This window comes from Trichosurus vulpecula, chromosome 8 (assembly GCF_011100635.1).
Source record: "Trichosurus vulpecula isolate mTriVul1 chromosome 8, mTriVul1.pri, whole genome shotgun sequence".
Taxonomy (NCBI): domain Eukaryota; kingdom Metazoa; phylum Chordata; class Mammalia; order Diprotodontia; family Phalangeridae; genus Trichosurus; species Trichosurus vulpecula.
Window position 1 is genome coordinate 95,403,340 of NC_050580.1, and position 20,440 is coordinate 95,423,779.

Sequence of the window (20,440 nt, forward strand, 5' to 3'; positions counted from 1 at the left end):
TTTGGAGTAGAGATGTCTGTCAATTTGTTCATCTCACATTTCTTCTGAGCTACAAAAATTCTGCTTCACTCATAGAGCACAGGTATTTCATGCTAGGCAGTCTTGTGCCAGTGTCTTCCATGTCCCACAATTGACTTCCAAATTCTTCAGAAAGACCGTGAGACCATGTGGTGTTAATGTGATTAAAGATCTTCCCAGCCCATTCAATAGGGCCTTTACTAAGTTCCAGGCCCACACTCTTTCACTAACTAGTTGTGAGGCCCCAGGACCATGCACTTTTGCTAATTAGGTCAGGAGAGGTATGAAGCCCTCAGGGTCCTAAGGAGAAATGCTAAGACCAGAGCCAATTAAATGTGCACTGAGTTCTAGCCAATCAGATGTGCAGGAATTCAGCCAATCAGAGACATGAGTTCTAGCCAATCAAATGCCAGCTAGAACTGTATGTAAGGAGAGCCCAGAGTGTGAGAAAAGCAGAATTGAGAAGCAGACATCAAGAAGACATTGAAGCAGCAGATATTGAGAGAGCAGACACTGAAAGAGAGCCAGTGTTGAGAGAGACTGCAGAGTGGAGTGTGCAGACCAGAGAGTTGTGGAGATCAAAGAGCTGAGAATCTACAGCATTGAGAGATTGGAGAAGTGAGAATCCAGAGAATCCAGAAGACCACAAGGACTCTGAGAACTGCAAGGGCTTTCAGAACTGTGGGAGAAGATGCAGGCAAGCAAAGAGTTAGGATTCATGAGTGACTGTTTATGGTTAGGCCCCAGCAGGGTGAGAAGGTTACAGGATGACTTGGTTCCTTGCTATGGTGCTGTGTTATAATTTCCTTGTTGCTACATTGAGGTAGGCTTATTGGTTTTGGAATGTAATTAATGCTATATCGAATTGGAGTTATTAGTCTTGGGATTTCATACTCTGATGTCTAAATAAATGTTGTACTTCTCTGCCTTCTACCTAGAGAGTTTTTCATACTTTGCAATTCTGGACCATACTGGCATGTTCATGGTCATCCTTGAGGTCATGAATCTTACCTTACTGGTAGTGTCATTGTATCACTTCTTCTGACCTCCATGTGTGCACTTGCCTGGTGTGAGTTCTGCATAAAATAGTCTTTTAGGCAAACATATTTTTGGCATTCAAAAAAAACATGGCCAGCCTTTTGGAGTTGTGCTCTCTGTGGTAGGGTCTGAATTATGAGCAGTTCAACTCGAGAAAAGACCTTAGTGTCTGGTACCTTATCTTGCTGGGTGATCTTCAGAATCTTCCTAAAACTATTCAAAGGGAAGTGATTCAGTTTTCTGACATGGTGCTAGTAGAATGTCCAGGTCTCACAGACATACAACCGTGACGTCAGTGCAATGACTCTACAGACCTTCAGTTTGGCAACCAGTCTAATATTTCTTCTCTCCAGTACTTTCCTTTGGAGCCACCCAAGCACTGAGCTAGCTCTGGCATGTGTGGTCAACCTTATCATGTATGTGTACATCCCTGGAAAATATACCACCAAGGTAAGTGAACTTATCCACAGAATTCAAAATTTCTCCATGTGCTGTAACCAATGATTCCACATATGGATGATGTGGTGCTGGCTGGTGGAGAACATCTATTTTCTCTTTCTTTCTTTTTTTTAAAATTTATTTTCTGTTTTTAGTTTACAACACCCATTTTGACAAGTTTTTGAGTTCCAAATTTTCTCACCTTCCTCTCCTCCCCCTTCCCCCCCAAGATGGCACGTAATCCAATATAGAACCTCTATTTTCTTGGTGCTAATTGTTAAGCCAAAATTAGCACAAGCAGCAGAGAATCGATCCGTACTTTGTTCCATCTCAGCCTCAGAAGCTGCATTGAGTGTGTAATCATCTGTGAACAGAAAGTCATGCACCAACTCTCCCCTCACTTTAGTCTTGGCTTGTAGCCTTTTCAGGTTAAATAACTTTCTGTCAGTGTGGTAGCTGACCTTGATGCCATTCTATCCTTGTTGAAATTGTCTGACAATATCGCTGAAAACAAATAATATAATAGAAAGGGAGAGTTGGAAGGAATAACATATTTTATCTAGTCCGAGTTATGTCTAGATGACTAGGAAGAAACTGCTTTGCCAAGAATGTACCGATTCCTCCTCCACTCTGCTTTGTAGAATACCTTCCTTTCTTTAAGACTCAGCCCAAGTTCCACCTTCTATATAAAGCCTTTTCTGATCCCCTTTCCCCTTCTGCTAGAGCCAGATTTTCCAAACTACCTTGTATTTGTTTTACTTTGCTTTTTCAAATATTGTGCATGTACACATTGCCACCTAAGTTTCTTAAGTTTCTTAAGGGTAGGTACTACTTTTTCATCTTCATATCCCCAGTGCCATGCACAGTGTCTGCCACATAGTAAGTTATTTAATAAATGCTTACTGAATGATTGATTCACTAGGGCACATTGTGTGCTACTTGCCTAGACTACAAAAATGGCTAGTTATGCCTCTGCATCTGCTTCATCTAAGTCATCTATACCGCTTTATTTTATGGATGAGTAAACTGAGAAAGATGAAGTGATTGACTAAAGTCACATGGCTAATAGCAGCATTAAGGCTGAGATATGGGATACCTTCCAACTCCCCTTTTCACACCCTACTTTCCCTGTCTGACTCTCCCACCAACTCTCTCTCTCTCTTGTTTCTTCTCTTTTCCATCCCAAACCATGCCAGTCAGAGATACTTCACTCAGCTAGCTGTCATGAATAGCTAAGAGATGTTAGCTGATAACACAGAGGTATTTAGTATGGTGGAGAACACACTGGCCTTGAGGAGAGAAGACCTAGGTTTGAGTTTCAGTTCTGCTACTTACTATCAAGACGAATGTGGACAAAATACTTAATGTCTGTGAAGCTCTGTTTTCTCCTCTACAAAATGGCAGGGGGAATAATACCTCACAAGGTGTGTTGTGAGAATAACAGGAGGTAATGTAGGTATGGAGAGAGCAATAATGGGGTGCAATTTTGAGAATGCACAATAAAGATTTACAACTCTGCCCCCCGCCAATCATGCTAAGTGAAGCTCCAGGGTCATCTGGGCAGAGCTAGAAGTCAATGCATGATGAGAATTAAAAGAAATTTTCTCACCCTTCCATTAAATAGCAGGTAGGCCTGGGGTAGTGGTCACTGAGACAGCAGCAAAGCAATTCTAAATACCGACTTGACCTAATTGTTTCAGGTACTGCTTGGGTGTGGCTATGGATTTGTCTGACAAACAAATAAAATGACACTGGAATAACTCCTAAAAGTGTTCTGATCTCTCTTCCATTCAGAGAAAGAGACTTCATAGAAACTACATTCCTGTAGAAAACCGTCATGTTGAAGCCTATCAGAGAAAGCAACTTAGCAGATAGATGCCTGGTCTGCCTGCTATTCAGGTTGGGAAGAAAAATCTCTTTCAACTCTTATCATGGAGCTGGCAGCTAACACTAGTTATGGAGGATATCCTGGAGCACCATGTTGGTGAGACTTAGGGACAAAGTGGAGTTGTTAACCTTTGATCTATGTTCCCATTAAAAGCACCCAGATAGCTTCTCTTCAATATAGGGAAAGAGATTTATACCAAGGACCATATAAATGTGAGTTGTTAATAGTTGATTGGGATTACTCTTTCTCTAGGGTACTACATTTTCACTCTTAAAGGAATGAATCTCAGGGGCAGCTAGGTGGCGCAGTGAGTAGAGCACCAGCCCCCGAGTCAGGAGGACCTGAGTTCAAATCCGACCTCAGACACTTGACACACTTACTAGCTGTGTAACCTTGGGCAATTGCCCTGTCTTCCTAATCTCCAGTAATGGAAATCTGGACAGTCAATGGAGTGGTAGACATTTGGGGAGTGGACTTCTATTCATACCCTACAAATTCCATGTAGGTAGTTGCTTATTCACAAAGTTTTGGGGTCTAAGGTATAGGGTATAAATTTGGGATATGGCATAGGATTCAGTGATGAAGAAAGGGTAAAAATGGAGATAAAATGAAGAGCAAAATGGGCAAAGACATTTACCTCCAATGGAATTATAGCATGTGGCTGTAGCAAAAGTCAAACTAAGGAAAAAGACAGAGGTAATTGGTAGGTGGTGGTAAGAGCAACACTCTACAAGATATTATCCCTAAAAGAGATAGGGTCTTTACCCTTAGATTCACCTAGCTTTGAAGTCACAGGCCTAGTTGGTCTCATGGTCAAATTTTTCATGTGGTCTTTTTCAAAAAAAAATGTATCTCTGACAGTGCTGTAGGCAAGTTCCTAGAGACCAAAGCTCTTTGTCCTGGGAGCTGGCCCATCCTGGTCTGTAACCACTCACCCCTAACCTAGGAAGCACAGAATATGAGGACAATATTAAGGTGGGAGGGGAAGGTGAATCTAGGGAAGTGAGGGGAGAGGAACTTTTGGTTTCCCACACTCATCCAACTCTTACATGTAGTTCGGACCCAGTCAGTGGTGGAGAATGGGGGCAAAGTGAATCCTGGGAAGGAGCCAGGTTGGAAACATTCTCTTCTTTCCCTCTTTTTCATGAGAAAGCTAATCCAGAGCCATTCTGAACGATGAACCCCCATGACTCTGCTCTTTCCCTTCAAGCCCTCACTCATCTCAAAAATATGATTATCCTTTTCTTAGAAATCTCCATAATAAACCAATACATTTTCTTCTCTGAGTAACTGACATCTCAAAACTTTAGCTGTCTGTAAGAAGAAGGTAGAATCATTAATGTCTACATTGAGTTTCACAGTATCAGGAAAAGAGCACAGAATCTGGAGTTAGTGTCCTGGATCTGCCATTTAGAAGGCATGGGACTTTGGCCAAATCATGTCTCCTTTCTGACCCTCAATCTCCCCATCTGCAAAAATTGGGATCAAATTTTCATGTGTAGAATGAAGGGATTAGATTAGATTGCCTTTGAGACAACTTCTAGCTGTAGGTCTGTGATCCCATGATCATGGATGGGAAGTTCTTTGCTTGTCACAGAAAGAGAGATACTTGTGAGCTATTATTATTAACATTAAAAGCCTTTCCCTTTTGTCTTGCCTTCTATAGAGATAGAGAACTAAGATTCTCTATTAGATAGATCATAGCCCTTTGCAGGCAGTGTAGTGTCTAGGAAAGACAGCTGGATTTGGGCAGGGAGAACCTGGGTTTAGATACTGCCTCCCCTACTTAATACTTGTATGACTTTGCAAGTGCTTTCATCTCTCTGGGCCCTAGTGTCCAAATTTATAAAATAAGAGGGTTGGACTAGATGACCTCCATCTCTTCCATATCTAAATCCTAAGATAATTCGTTACAACAAACATGTATTAAAGCATCTGCTATATACAAAATCTTGTTCTAGGCCCTGGTAATACAAAAAGAGATGTTCCACTTCCATGTTCATGAACTCTGAAATTCCTTTATCCGATCATAAACTTTTGTCATTCCACCACCTCTTCTGTCTTGCATCCCCTACTCTTGTTTTTCATCCACACTCTGACCTCCAGTTCTTTCTGAGGCTATCATCACCCTTGCACTGACTATCTTTTCCTTTTTCCATTTTGAATCTTTGGTGAACTAGTTCAACTCTACACTGTCCTCTTCTCTCAAGTCCCTTTCACCCTTAAGCTATCATTAATCCTGCCCAGCCAACTCTCAGCCTTAGATTACTCCCTGACTTCACTCCTATTCACATGCTGCTGAACAAAACTGGAAGAAATCAGAAAACCATACCAACTGGGTCCACAACAAACACAACTGGGCCCTCACTGCAGCAAAACAACCCTTGCATACCTTCCCAATCAATTCACTATCTCACTTGGGACAACATTTTCCCCCAAACCTTTTCATCCTTCCTCAAATGTTCCATGGCTCCCATCCCACCCCCTACCATCTTGGCTGAAAACCTTGCATCATATTTCAGTGAAAAAAATTGAGACCATTTGTCAAGATCTCCTTTTTCTCTCCCTCCTTCTGATCTTATATCACTTAGATGCTCTCCACCATTATCTCCTCTTTAACCTCTGTCTCATATGTAGAGATGATCTTTCTCTTTGCCATCCCTTTTATATGCAAAAATATGCCATTCCAGCTGAACTTCTCAAGCACAGTTCCCCCTTTTTCATACCTACCTTCTTGCTAATCTTTAGTCTCTCCCTGTCTACTAGTTGTTTCTCTATTACCTACAAATAGGCCCATGTCTTTTTCATCCTCAAAAATCCCCCACTTGATCTATCCATCTCCACTAACTATCATCCTGTATCTTTCCTCCCTGTTGTGGCTAAATTCGTTGAGAAGGCCATCTATAATTAGTGCCTCCACTTCTGGTCCTCTCCCTCTCTTCTTAACTCTCAGCAGTCTGGCCTCTGACCACATCATTCCACTGAAACTGCCGTCACCAAAGTTACCAATGATCCCATAATAGGAAAATCCAATGGTTGTGTGCCCCCACTGTGCTAAATGCTGGTTGTCTTCCTACCTGTCTGGGCACTCCTCATCTCCATTGATGGATTTTCATCCAGATTGTGCCAACTAACCATGGTTCTGCTCTGGGCCCCTTTTGCTTCTCTTTCTCCTCTATTTCACTCTGTGATCTCTTCCCCTTTCATGGATTCAATTACCGTTGGGTAAGGGGTAAGGAACCTGAAGCCTTGAGGCCACATGTGGCCCTCTAGGTCCTCAAGTGTGGGCCTTTGACTGACTCCAAACTTCACAGAACAAACCCCTGGGTCACTCCAGCCTAACATTTCTCCTGACTTCCAAGCTCTACATCGCCAACTGCCTATTAAACATCTCCAACTGCAAGTCCTATTAGGGAAACCAGCATTGATTAAGTAACTATTATGGGTCAGGCACTGTCCTAAGAACTTTACAGACATTATAGCATTTGATCCCCACAACCCTGTGAGGTAGATGCCACTATAATCCCCATTTTATATTTGAGGAAACCGAGGCAGATAATGGTTAAGTGACTATTTGCCAGACCTAGCCGTAGACATCTTAAACTCAGAATGTCCAAAAGTGAACTCATCTTTCTCTTACTTCTTTACTTCTATATATACAGTCAAGAGTACCAGTATTGTCCTAGTCCCTCAGGCTCATAACCTAGGCGTCATCCTCAGCTTCTCACTCTATTTCACCCTTCATATCCAATCAACTACCAAATGGTGGTGTTTCTATCTCTGTAACATCTCTCCTATATTTCCCTTTCTCTTCTCTAACATGGCCGCCAACCTCTTGATGGCCTTCATCATCTCACACCTAGACCATTGCTAGTTTTTTCCCTGTTTCAAATCTCTCCTTACCATTGAGCACAGTCCTGAGCACACTGTAGTTGCTCAATAAGTACTAAGTGGTGCAGCAGACAGAGCACTGGGCCTAGAGTAGGAAGAATTATGTTCAAATTGGGCATGAGACACTTATTAGCTGTGTGACCCTGGGCAAGTCACTTAACCTCTTTCTGCCTCCGATATGTCAACTGTAAGAAAATGGGGATAATAATAGCCCCTACTTCCCAGAGTTGTATGAGCATCAAATGTGACAATATGTGTAAAGTACTTAGCATAATGCCAGGTACACAGTAGATGCTTAATAAATGCTTATTTCTTTCCCTTCTGAAATTCTATATTCTAAGCTCCCTCCCAGTTTGAACATTCTGTGATTCTATGAATGAATGAATAAATGTCCCATTCCTACGACCATTCCTTCACTGACTCTAACCCTAGTGAATGATAGCTCTGGTCATACGGGAGTATCAGCAATGTGTGGCATATTGTTAACTTGATAAGTCACAGACAGAGCTATTAATAATAGCTACAAGTAGCCAAAGCCATTTATAACTTCGTTGGTCAGAGTCCAGTGTAGTTGAAACCAAGGTCGTGGGTTCATTCCCTTCCACCCAGAAACTTGTCAACTTCACTTTGACCATAATCACTAACTACAACCTCAAGCCCTGCCAGCTGTTTTGGAAGAGCATGTTAGCAGTCCCAAGAAAGAGGTGTTTATGTGTATGTGTTATCTATCTATATATTTACATCTTTCTATCTATCAATCTGTGCATACATATATATGCATATACATGTGTGTGTATATGTGTATATATATTTATACATACATACACGCACATATATACATATGTGTGTGTGTATATATATATGTATATATACGTGAGTATGCGTGAGATAGTTCAAATAGATTTTCTGCAGTGTTCTGTATATAGTGTATGTGTATGTGTGTGCATGTGGGTGTGGAGCAGTCAACCCTATCACCACTGTATTCTCATAATATTCCTTTTTTAAAAAATACCCATGGTTTAATTTTCCTGAGGACCATTACTTCCTTTTAGACTCTGCTCAGTTTCAAATGCATGTTTCTCAGCAGTGTTAGATGCCATGGGCAGGTATAGATTAAAGTAAACACGAGGCCTGACACTTTCTAGCTAGAAAATCCTGCCAAAAATTCAAATTTGTTGCCTCTTGCTCTAATTTTTGTTAGATTTCTAGTATCTTGCCTATATTAATTAATCCTGATTTGGCTTATATACTTCATCCATCCTGTTAATGACCTAGGACCTCTACTGGCTTTGATTCTGACTCTTCCCTTTAAACTGCTTGTTTACACCTGGATTCTGGATTATTCCTTGTGAATTTCGAGTATTGGAGCTCTATGGGCCACAGGCCTTAATGGAACTAGTTTATCTTGACAAACACTTGCATATGGTCTTCCCCCTCTGTCTGTTCTACTGGAGGACAAGCATCAACAGATTCCAGTTCCTAATGTTATTTCCTCTCAGCATCCTCTTTATGTCCTTGGATGGGATGTCAAATTGTAGTTGTCTCTTTAAATCTTTGTCCAATGCCACTCTTTCAAAAGTGTAACCCATTTCTCACTTCACTAAAGAAAACGTTTCCAAACCCAACTGCCAAATATGCACAAGCACCCTGTATAAAACAAAACTGGGTGTTTTCTCAAGATCTTATCTATAAAAAATAGGCCTCTTTCCCACCCACCCCACCCCCATTCCATCATACCAACACATGAATGCTTTTTATTAAATGAAAATCTATTTTCTAACACATTAGGCCCTCTACTCTGTGTGGCATTCATCACTATGCATATCTAATATCTGTAGCTAACCCCTAGTTCTCAAGCCCTCTGTCCTTGAATCATACTAAACCAAAATTAAAACCAGTAGACCCTTTGGGGCTTTTGAATTAAAAAAAAAATTTAAGCCAATGCATTTGGCGTTTTAAGCGAGATACTGCCATGTATTTATGGGAGTTTAATAAGTTCTTCCATTAATAACATAGACAAACTAATTTACCAGAACGTGTCTGTTTTAAACTTTGGGAACAAAGAGTGGGAGTATGAAAATCAATCTTCCCTTTGTACTTGAGCCACTGACCCGTTAAAGCTTTGAAGATCATTTCTTTAAGAAATTGTGAGGAGTTATTTAACTACAAACAGCAGCTACCTTCCCATTCCAGCTGCGTAATCAAGCATAATAAATTAGAGTTAAAAAAAATAAAGGTTGACTCCATTTTTCCCCCTTATAACTGCAAATCCTTAATAGCACTTTGACAAATCGGCCTGCAGCAGAAAGCAGCAAACATTCTTTCCACTGGAGCTGGTTAGGCAAGGCAGGAGTCAGTTATTTTAGAGGTATTCTTGCCTGCAAAGCTGTTTATGAGAACCCCAGGTTTTACCTTTGAAGGAGGAATTGCTAGAGTTACCTGTCATTGGGAACCATAAGCAATGCTGTTCCAGGGAGTACGACTTAACCATGGGGTAGGCACAATATCAAGACAATTTCCTTTCTTTGTTGTCCTTATTTTTTCCCCAGGTACAGGCCTAATCCCTTGACTTCCCACCCACCTGATCAAAACACCGAAGGCACTTGTTTGTGCCTGGCCATGTGAAAGCTAAAGAAATCCTGTTTCTAAATAGTGGGTCAACATTCCTGATTTTGAGACATTCCAAAGACTTTTATTAAAATTTGGTTAGTTTGGTATGGAAAGGGTCAAAAGGCTCTTTTTAAAGTGTTTTTCTGGCTTAAAGAAGGTACTGGGGCACAGCCACCTAATTGAACCCATACCTAAAAGAGACACTTCTACCACATGCCAGAAAGAAGGATGGATTTGGAATCAGAAGACCCAGGTTTGACTCAGCTCTGCTACTTGTTAGCTGTATGATGGTGGACAAATCACTTTTCTTCTCTGAGCCTTGGTTTCCTCAACTCTAAAACAAAGGGGATTGGAGTGGGGGGACTAGATGATCACTAAGGTCCCTTCCTAAATCTAGAATCCTATAAATAACTGACATTTATATAACAGTTTAAACTTAACAAGGTTATTGATTTCCATAATCTCATTTGGACCCCTTATCAACTCTCTGAGGTAGAAACAACAGGAAATAATATCTGCATTTAATAAATGAGGAAACTGAAACCGAGAGATATTAAATGACAAATACACATCCATGTAGACGATAAGCATCAGATTTGAGCCCGGCTCTTCCTTGTTTTATGTATAGTCCTTTCTCTACTATATCCAGAATAGCCATATCATACTGTTGACTCATTGAATTTGCTGTCCCCTCAATCCCTCTCAATTTTTTTTCAGATTAACGACATACAGTTATGCCTCTCCTATCTTATAATTGTGAAGTTGATTTTTTAACATAACTATAAGATTTTACATATATATTTATTGAATTTCATCTTGGATTTGCCAGAACATATAACCAGTCAAGATGTTTTTGGATCCTGACTCATCATCCAGTCTTTTAGCACCCCATGTTAGTTTTGTCATCAGCAAATTTGATAAACATTCCTTGTGTGCCTTGATATAAGTCACTGATTTAAATGGTTAAACAGCCCACGAACAAGATTACATGACTAGGGAAGTCAATTCAGACTTTCTTCCAAGTTGACATCAGACCATTAATGATAGCTCTTTGGGTCTCGCCATTAGATGAGTTCTAAATCCCCTTAAAGATCCTATTGTCTAGCACATATATCTCCATCTTTTCCACAAGAATTTCATGAGAGACTTTGTCGAAGGCTTTGCTAAATCCTACAGCATTCACAAGATCTACTAGTCTAGCAAATGATCAGAAAGAGGAAATGGAGTTAGTTTAGTTGTTGAGGCTAGGTTGGATCTTTGTGATCACTGCTTCTTTTTCTAGATGTTTACTAGCCATCCCTTTAATAATCTAAGATTTTCACAAGAGTCAGAGGGAAGCTCACTGACTCAGCTTGCAGAATACATTCTCTTATCTTTTTTGAAAATCCAGCTAACATTTGCTCTTTTCCAGTCCTGTGAACCATGCCATTCCCCATGACCTTTCAAAGATCAGGCAATCTCATCTGCAATTTCTTTTGGTACCTAAACTTAAGTTGATGTCATGAAATCATCCACTTAGTTGGCTGCCTTCTTGCTTTTTCCGTATTTATCTTGAGTATCAGTTCATTGAGGTGCAGTGAAAGGAATGTTGGATCTTGAATGAAAGGGACTGGGTTTAAATTCTAACTCCTCTGCTATCCACTACCTGTGTGACCTGGGCCCCAGTATCCTCATCTGAAAAATGGTTAGACTAGATGACCTTTACTATCACTTTCAGCTCTAAATCTATTATAGCCTTCCTATTAGACATTCTTGGACGTATCTCCTTGGCAGAGTAAATCAAAGAAAATAAGAGAGAAGCCACTCTGCTTTCTCACAGTTATCCATTATCTTCTTCCAAATCTACCCCAAGTAGTAGTCCTATCCATTCTTAGTTCCTCCTCTTTTCTCCAAGATAGTTGGTTTTTTAAAAGGCTTTCCTTTTTCTTTTCCTTTCCTTTCCCCTTTCCTTTCTCCTCTCCCCTCCTCTCCTCTCCTCTCCTCTCCTCTCCTCTCCTTTCCTTTTTTTTTCCATCTTCCACTGGTTCTGAGCTTTAACATTCCTGACACTATTATCATGGAACTATTCTGTATTCATCCTGCATTACCTGATGCTAGACTCTTGCATGCAGATTCTTTTTAACATCTTATTTTTAAAAATGTAGGCTGGTTGATGAGTTCCCTAGGAATCTATCTCAGTCTCTTTAGACCACTTCTCTTTTTCATAGAATCATAGAATTAATAGAATTTCAGAATTGGAAGGGATCTTAGCAGCCATCCAGCCAAATCTACCTTCAAAAGAATTCCCTCTAACAACATGCAAACCAAGTGGTCATCCAGGCTTCATTTGACTACCTACAATGGCAAGACATCCACCACCTCCTGTGGTAGGGCATTATACATTTAGAGAGCTCTAATTCCTAGGCAGTAATTCTTTACATTAACTTTAAATGTATCCCTTAGCAACTTTCACCCACTGCTCTTAGTGTTACCCTCTGGGGCCAAGCAAAATACATCTAATCCCTCTTCTGTATGCAGTCTTATACATCCTCAAAGGTAGCTATTGCTTTCCCCTGCGTCATCTCTTTTTCTTCTGCAGGTAAAATACCCTCAATTCTTTCAACCAGTCCCCATACGGCATGGGACATAACACCCTTTTTACTATCCTGACTACCCTCCTCTGACTATTCACCAGTTTATCAAAGTCCTCCCTAAAATGTATATTGATTCTAGAACTGAGCAAAATACTGCATATGGGGTCTAAACCAGGCACAATACAGGTAGGTCCCAATTAGAGAGAACAAGGAATCCCCTGAAGTGGTCACATTATTCAAATTCATCCTATATACTTCCATTGGGCTGCCTTCTGGCAACATAATTTGTGCCCACTTAAATTGCCAGATGTGAGCAGTAGTCATCATCTTTAATAAATGTGAAGAGGCTATCATATCCTCAATACACGCTATAAGAAACAGCTCCTTTCTATTGTTGTTATCTGCTCAACAAATAATTGCCTCAGGACTCCTCAGAACGGAATCAACACCCACCCCTATTTGACTCTGACTCTTACTGGATGATCTATTAGAAGACAAACAATATCTTCTTTGTCATTACATACAACTGCCTTCTTTTTGGGAAAAGCCTTTTACTTAGCTCCAGTTGTTCATTAGCTCTTATTCCCTTTCACTTTGGGATTATATTCTCCCACTCAACCTTGAACTTCCTTGCAGTTATCATTTCACTTTTTTTCTTCTTGTTTTCACATGAAAGCCTATCTTCAATATTTTCCCCTAGCAAACATTTAATTCTCATGGATAACCTGCTGAATGGAGAGGTGTTCTTCCAGAATCTTTATTTTCTCTTCCAAGATGAAAACAGTTTGCATTTTGATAATAGATGAAAATTAGTTGACAGTGACAGAAAAAAATACCCTGAGTATTCTACTCAGGTCAAAGCAAATCTCCCCATGCTAATATTTTACAAAAGTAGAAGATTCAGGTTATTTTTGCTAATTATTCTGTTATTCTCGCTAAGTATTCTTGCTGTTATTCTTGCTAATAGTGCTAGTAGCCAAGTCTCCTAGAGAACTGTGTTCACCTAGTTAGTACTTTCTCACTTTGTAAGTATGTTATCATCACAATAGCACCTTGATAAATCAGGGAAACTACATTTTGCTAAAAAGATACCAAATACAATGAAGTAAGATCAATACTAAACATATATGCACCAAATGGTATAGCATTCAAATTCTTAAAGGAAAATTAAATGAGCTACAGGAGAAAATAAACAGTAAAACTATACTAGTGAGGTACCTCAACTTTTTCTTCTCTGAACTAGATAAATCTAAACAAAAAATAAACAAGGAAGATATTAAGAAGATAATTAGAATTTTAGGAAAGCTAGATATGATAGACCTCTGGAGAAAACTGAGTGGGAAAAGAAAGGAATATACCTTTTTTCCAGCAGCACATGGCACCTACACAAAAATTGACCATGCATTAGGGCATAAAAACCTCACAACCAAATGTAGAAAAGCCGAAATATTATGCATCCTTTTCAGATCATTATGAAATAAAAATTACATTCAATAAAGGGCCATGGAAAGATAGATTAAAATTAATTGGAAACTAAATTATCTAATCCTAAAGAATGAATGGGTCAAAGAACAAATCATAGAAACAATAATGTCATTAAATAGAATGACAAAAATGAGACAACACACCAAAATTTATGGGATGCAGTCAAAGCAGAACTTAAATCAGTAAAATAGAGAAAGAGCATATCAATGAATTGGGCATTAAAAACACTAGAAAAAGAATAAATTTTAAATCCCTAATTTAAAACCAAACTGGGAATCCTGAAAATTAAAGGAGAGATCAATGAAATTGAAAGTAAAAAAAAACCATTGAACTAATAAATAAAACTAGAAGCTGGCTTTATGGGAAAAAATAAAATAAACAAACTGTTGGTTAAATTGATTTTACAAAAGAAGAGAACCAAATTACCACTATCAAATATTGAAAAGGTGAAATCACCACCAATGAAGATTAATTTAAAGTAATTTTTAAAAGCTATTTTGCCCAATTACATGCTAATAAAAATTATAATCTAAGTGAAAAGGATACATATTTATAAAAATATAAATTGCCCAGATTAACAGAAAAGGAAATAGAATACTTAAATAACTCTATAAATAACTTAAATAACTAGAAAAAGAAATTGAACAGACCATCAATGAGCTCTCTATGAAAAAAATCCCTAGGACCAGATGGATTCACAATTGAATTCTACCAAACATTTGGAAAAAATAGACAAAAAATATGTTCTACCAAATTCCTTTTACAACAAATTCCTTTTTTGATACCGGTACCTAAACCAGGCAGAGCAAAAACCAAGAAAGAAAACTATATGAATGACTATTGATGCAAAAATTTTAAATAAAATACTAGCAAGGCAACTACAGCAATATACCACAGAGATCATACACTATGACCAGATGGAAATTATATCAGAAATGCTGGGCTGGTTCAGTGCTGTCAGCATAACTGACCATATCAATAACAAAAAAAATCATATGATTAGCTCAATAGATGCAGAAAAATCTTTTGACAAAATACAACTCATTCCTACTAAAAACACTAGAAAATGTAGGAATATATGGAGCTTTCCTTAAAATAAGTAGTATCTATCTAAAACCATCAGCAAGCATGATCTGTAGTGGGGATAAACTAGAAGCCTTACTAATAAGATTAGGGGTGAAGCAAGGATGCTCATTATCACCACTATTATTCAATTTTGGGCTAGAAATACTAGCTATAACAATAGGAAGAAAAAGAAGTTGAAGGAATTAGAATAGGAAATGAGGAAACAAAATCATCACTCTTTGCAGAAGATATGTATATTTAGAGAATCTTAGAGAACCAACTAAAAAACTAGTTGAAAGTAACAATTTCAGCAAAGTTGCAGGATATAACATAAACCCATATAAATCATCAGCATTTTTGCATATTACCAAAAAGTTCAGCAGCAAGAAGGAAAGAACATTTTCATTGAAAGTAACATTAGACAATACAAAGTACTTGGGAGTCTACCTGTGAAGACATCACTATGAACTATGAGAACACAATTACAAAACATTTTTTTTCTTTCTTTTTTTTGGATTATTTATTTATTATTTTTAGTTTTCAGCATTGATTTTCACAAGAGTTTGAATTACAAATTTTCTCTCCACTTCTACCCTCCACCCCACTCCAAGATGGCATATATTCTGGTTGCTCCATTCCCCAGTCAACCATTCCTTCACCCCACTCTCCCCGCCCATCCCCTTTTCCCGTACTTTCTTGTAGGGCAAGATAGATTTCTATGCCCCATTGCCTGTATATCTTATTTCCTAGTTGCATGCAAAAACTTTTTTGTTTGAACATCTGTTTTTAAAACTTTGAGCTCCAAATTCTCTCCCCTCCTCACTCCCCATCCACCCTCCCTAAGAAGGCAAGCAATTTCACATAGGCCACATCCAATTCATTATGTAAAACCCTCCCACAGTACTCATGTTGTGAAAGACTAACAATATTTTGCTCCTTCCTATCCTATCCCCCTTTATTCAAATTTCTCCCTTGACCCCGTCCCTTTTTGAAAGTACTTGTTTTTGATTACCTCCTCCCCCTATCTGCCCTCCCTTCTATTGTCCTCCCTTTTTATCCCCTTCCTCCTTCTTTCATGTGGGGTAAGATGCCAATTGAGTGTGCATGTTATTCCCTCCTCAGGTCGATTCCGATGAGAGCAAGATTCACTCATTCCCCCTCACCTGCCCATCTTCCCTGCCCACAGAACTGCTTTTTCTTGCCACTTTTATGCAAAATAATTTACCCCATTCTATCTCTCCCTTTCTCCCTCTCTCAATATATTTCTCTCTCATCCCTTAATTTGATTTTATTTTTTTAGATATCATCCCTTCATATTCAACTCACCCTGTGTCCTCTGTCTCTCTATATATGTATATTCCCTTCAGCTACCCTAATACTGAGGTCTCATGAATTATACACATTGTCTTTCCATGTAGGAATGTGAATAAAACAGTTCAACTTTAGTAAGTCCCTTATGATTTCTCTTTCTTCTTTACCTTTTCATGTTTATCTTGATTCTTGTGTTTGAAAGTCAAATTTTCTATTCAGCTCTGCTCTTTTCACTGAGAAAGCTTGAAAGTCCTCTATTTTATTGAAAATCCATATTTTACCTTGGAGCATTATACTCAGTTTTGCTGGGTAGGTGATTCTTGGTTTTAATCCTAGCTCCGTTGACCTCCAGAATATCATATTCCAAGCCCTTTGATCCTTTAATGTGGAAGCTGCTAAATCTTGTATTATCCTGATTGTGTTTCCACAGTACTCAAATTGTTTCTTTCCGACTGCTTGCAGTATTTTCTCCTTGATCTGGGAACTCTGGAATTTGGAGACAATATTCCTAGGAGTTTTCTTTTTGAGGTCTTTTTCAGGAGGCAATTGGTGGATTCTTTCCATTTCTATTTTGCCCTGTGGCTCTAGAATATCAGGGCAGTTCTCCTTGATAATTTCTTGAAAGATGATATCTAGGCTCTTTTTTGATCATGGCTTTCAGGTAGTCCAATCATTTTAAATTATCTTTCCTGGATCTATTTTCCAGGTCAGTGATTTTTTCCAATGAGATATTTCACATTGTCTTCCACTTTTTCATTCCTTTGGTTCTGTTTTATATCTTGATTTCTCATAAAGTCACTGGCTTCCACTTGCTCCAATCTAATTTTTAAGGTAGTATTTTCTTCAGTGGTCTTTTGGACCTCCTTTTCCATTTGCCTAATTCTGCCTTTCAAGGCATTCTTCTTCTCACTGGCTTTTTGGAGCTCTTTTGCCATTTGAGTTTATTTTTTAAGGTGTTATTTTCTCCAGTATTTTTTTGAGTTCCCTTTAGCCAGTCCTTGACTTGTTTTTCTTGGTTTTCTTGTATCACTCTCATTTCTTTTCCCACTTTTTCCTCTACTTCTCTAACTTGATTTTCCAAATCATTTCTGAGCTTTTCCAAGGCCTGAGACCAGTTCAAGTTTTTCTTGGAGGCTTTTGAAGTAGGCTCTTTGAGTCTGTTGACTTCTTCTGGCTGTATGTTTTGGTCTTATTTGTCACCAAAGAAAGATTCCAAAGTCTGAGTCTGAATCTGAGTCCATTTTTGCTGCCTGGCTATGTTCCCAGCTATCTTACTTGACCCTTGAGTTTTTCGTCAAGGTATGACTGCTTGTAGAGTATAGAGTACTTTGTCTCAAGCTTGAGGGGCTGTGCTGTTGTTTTCAGAGCTATTTCTACACAGCAAGCTTTGCCACACCAGTGCTACTCCTCCCCCAAAAACCGCCAACCCGGACCTGACTCAGATCTAAGTTGGCTCTGTACTCCTGCTCTGATTAGCCACTTAATTCCTCCTACCATGTTGGCCTGGGGCTGGAAGCAACTGCAGCTGTAGTTCTGTAGCTGCATCACCTCCGCTGTCCCTGGAGCAGTGGCCAAACCACAAACTCCTTTCACTCTGTCCTTGCAGCAGCTTTTCCCACTAACCTTCTGTGTTGTCTTTAGTGTTTGTGAGTTGAGAAGTATGATAACTGCCACAGCTCCCTGATTCAGGGTGCTAGGGCCTGTTCTGCCCAGCTCCCAGTCTGGTTTGTCCTGGTGCAGCCAACACGGGGCTCTGCTCTGCTCCGCTCCCCAGCCCTGTGCGATAGACCTTACCCTGCAACCATCCAGGCTGTCCTGGGCTGGAGCCCTGCTTCCCTCTGTTATTTCATGCATTCTACAGTTCTAGAATTTGTTCAGAGCCATTTTTAATAGGTGTAGGGACCTGGGTGGGAGCTCACGCAAGTCCCTGTTTTCCAGCCGCCATCTTAGCTCTGCCCCCTACAAAACATTTTTCACACAAATAAAGTTAAATCTAAACTGGAGAAACAGTAATTGCTCATGAGTGGCCTGAGCAAATATAATAAAAATGACAATTCTACCTAAATTAATATACTTATTCAGTGCCATACAAATCAAACTACAAGAGAGCTATAGAGTCAGAGAAAAATTGTAACAAAATTCATCTGGAATAACAAAAAGTCAAGAATATCAAGGGAATCAATGAAAAAAAATGTGAAGGAAAGTGGCTAGCAGTACCTGATCTCAAATTGTATTACAAAGTAGTAATCATTGAAGTAATCTGGTACTGGCTAAGGGATAGAGTGATGCATCAGTGGAATAGATTAGGCACACAAGACACAATAATAAATGACCACAATAACTTAGTGTTTGATAAACCCAAAGATCCAAATTTTTGGGACAAGTACTCACTATTTGACAAAAACTGCTGGGAAAACTAGACAGCATTTTGGCAGACCTAGGTATAAACCAATGTCTCACACCATATACCAAGATAAGGTCAAAATGAGTACATGATTTAGACATAAAGGTTGATCTCATAAGTGAATTAGGGGAGTATGGAATAGTTTAACTGGCAGATCTATGATTAAGGGAAGAATTTATGACCAACCAAAAGATAGAGAGCATTTCAGGATATAAACTGGATCATTTTGATTACATTAAATTAAAACATTTTTTCATAAACAAAATCAATGCAATCAAGATTAGAAGGAAAGAAGAAAACTAGGGGGAAGGTTTTACAGTAAGTTTCTCTGATAAAGGCCTCATTTCTCAAATATATAGGGAACCGAGTCAAATTTATAAGAGTATAAGTTATTTCCCAATTGATAAATGGTCAAAGGACGTGAACAGGCAGTTTTCAGACAAAGAAATCAAAACTATTTATAATCACTAGAAAAAATGCTCTAAATAACTATTGACTAGAGAAATGCAAATTAAACCACTCTGAGTTACCCCTTCATACCTATTAGATTGGCTAACATAGCAAAAAAAAAAAAAAAGAAAATTACTGAATGTTGAAAAGGATGTGGAAAAATTGGGACATTAATGAACTGCTGGTGGAGTAGTGAACTCGTTTAACCATTCTGGAGAACAATTTGGAAGTATGACCAAAAGTCTATGAAACTATGCACACCCTTTGACCCAGCAATACCACCGCTAGGTCTGTATCACAAAAAGATTTTTTAAAAAGGGAAAAGGACCTATCTGTACAAAGATATTTATAGCAGCTCTTTTGGTAGTGGCAAAGAGTTGGAAACTGAGGAGATGCATGTCAATTGAGGAATGGCTGAACAAGTTGTAGTATATGGTTGTGATGGAATACTATCATGCTATAAGAAATGATGAGCAGGATGCTCTCAGAAAAACCTGGAAAGACTGATGTGAACTGATACAAAATGAATTGGACATAACCAGAAGAACATTATGCACAGTAACAGTAATATTTTATGATGCCAAATCAGTCGTGTGTGGAAAGAAGCAAGGGCACACATGTGGTTACTCAAAACTACTAAATAATCCCTAGACATATTTAAGACTCAGCAAGACACCATATTACTGATATTCCAAGGTATTGTAGGAGACAAATTCTTTTAAGTAGTTTAGACAGAGAGCTAACTTTTGTGTGCATTGAGTCAGTAGGCATTTGGGAGTGGATCTGAGTGTAGAGAGGGGTTCATTGTAGTAAGGAGTGAAGAAGCACAGAAAATCATAAGTAATTAACAAAAGTACAAAGTAATACAGGAAACTAAAATCGTCAATGTAGGCAGCAAAAAGCAGAATAAGTATAATTAATTTAAGATCCAATTTGTCAATAAAATAGCCCCAGAGAGTAGAATAAGGGGCAATGACTAGAAGTTGCAAGGAAGCCACTTTACAAAGTAGAAAAGTCCTTTCCTCTCCTCTCTGCAAAGTCCAAGGGACTAGACCCACCAATAGTCATGCCCCAAGCTCTAGATCTGACCAAACTCTCTATCCTAAGAGGGGGGGTGGGTGGTGGCAGGCAGGTAGAGAAGTGGCAACAGCACGGGACTTCCCAGAGTCATAAAGACCTGAGTTTGAATCCTGCCTAAGACACTAACTGTATGACCCTAGACAAATCACCTACCCTCTATCAACTTCAGGGTCCCTATCAGTAAAATGT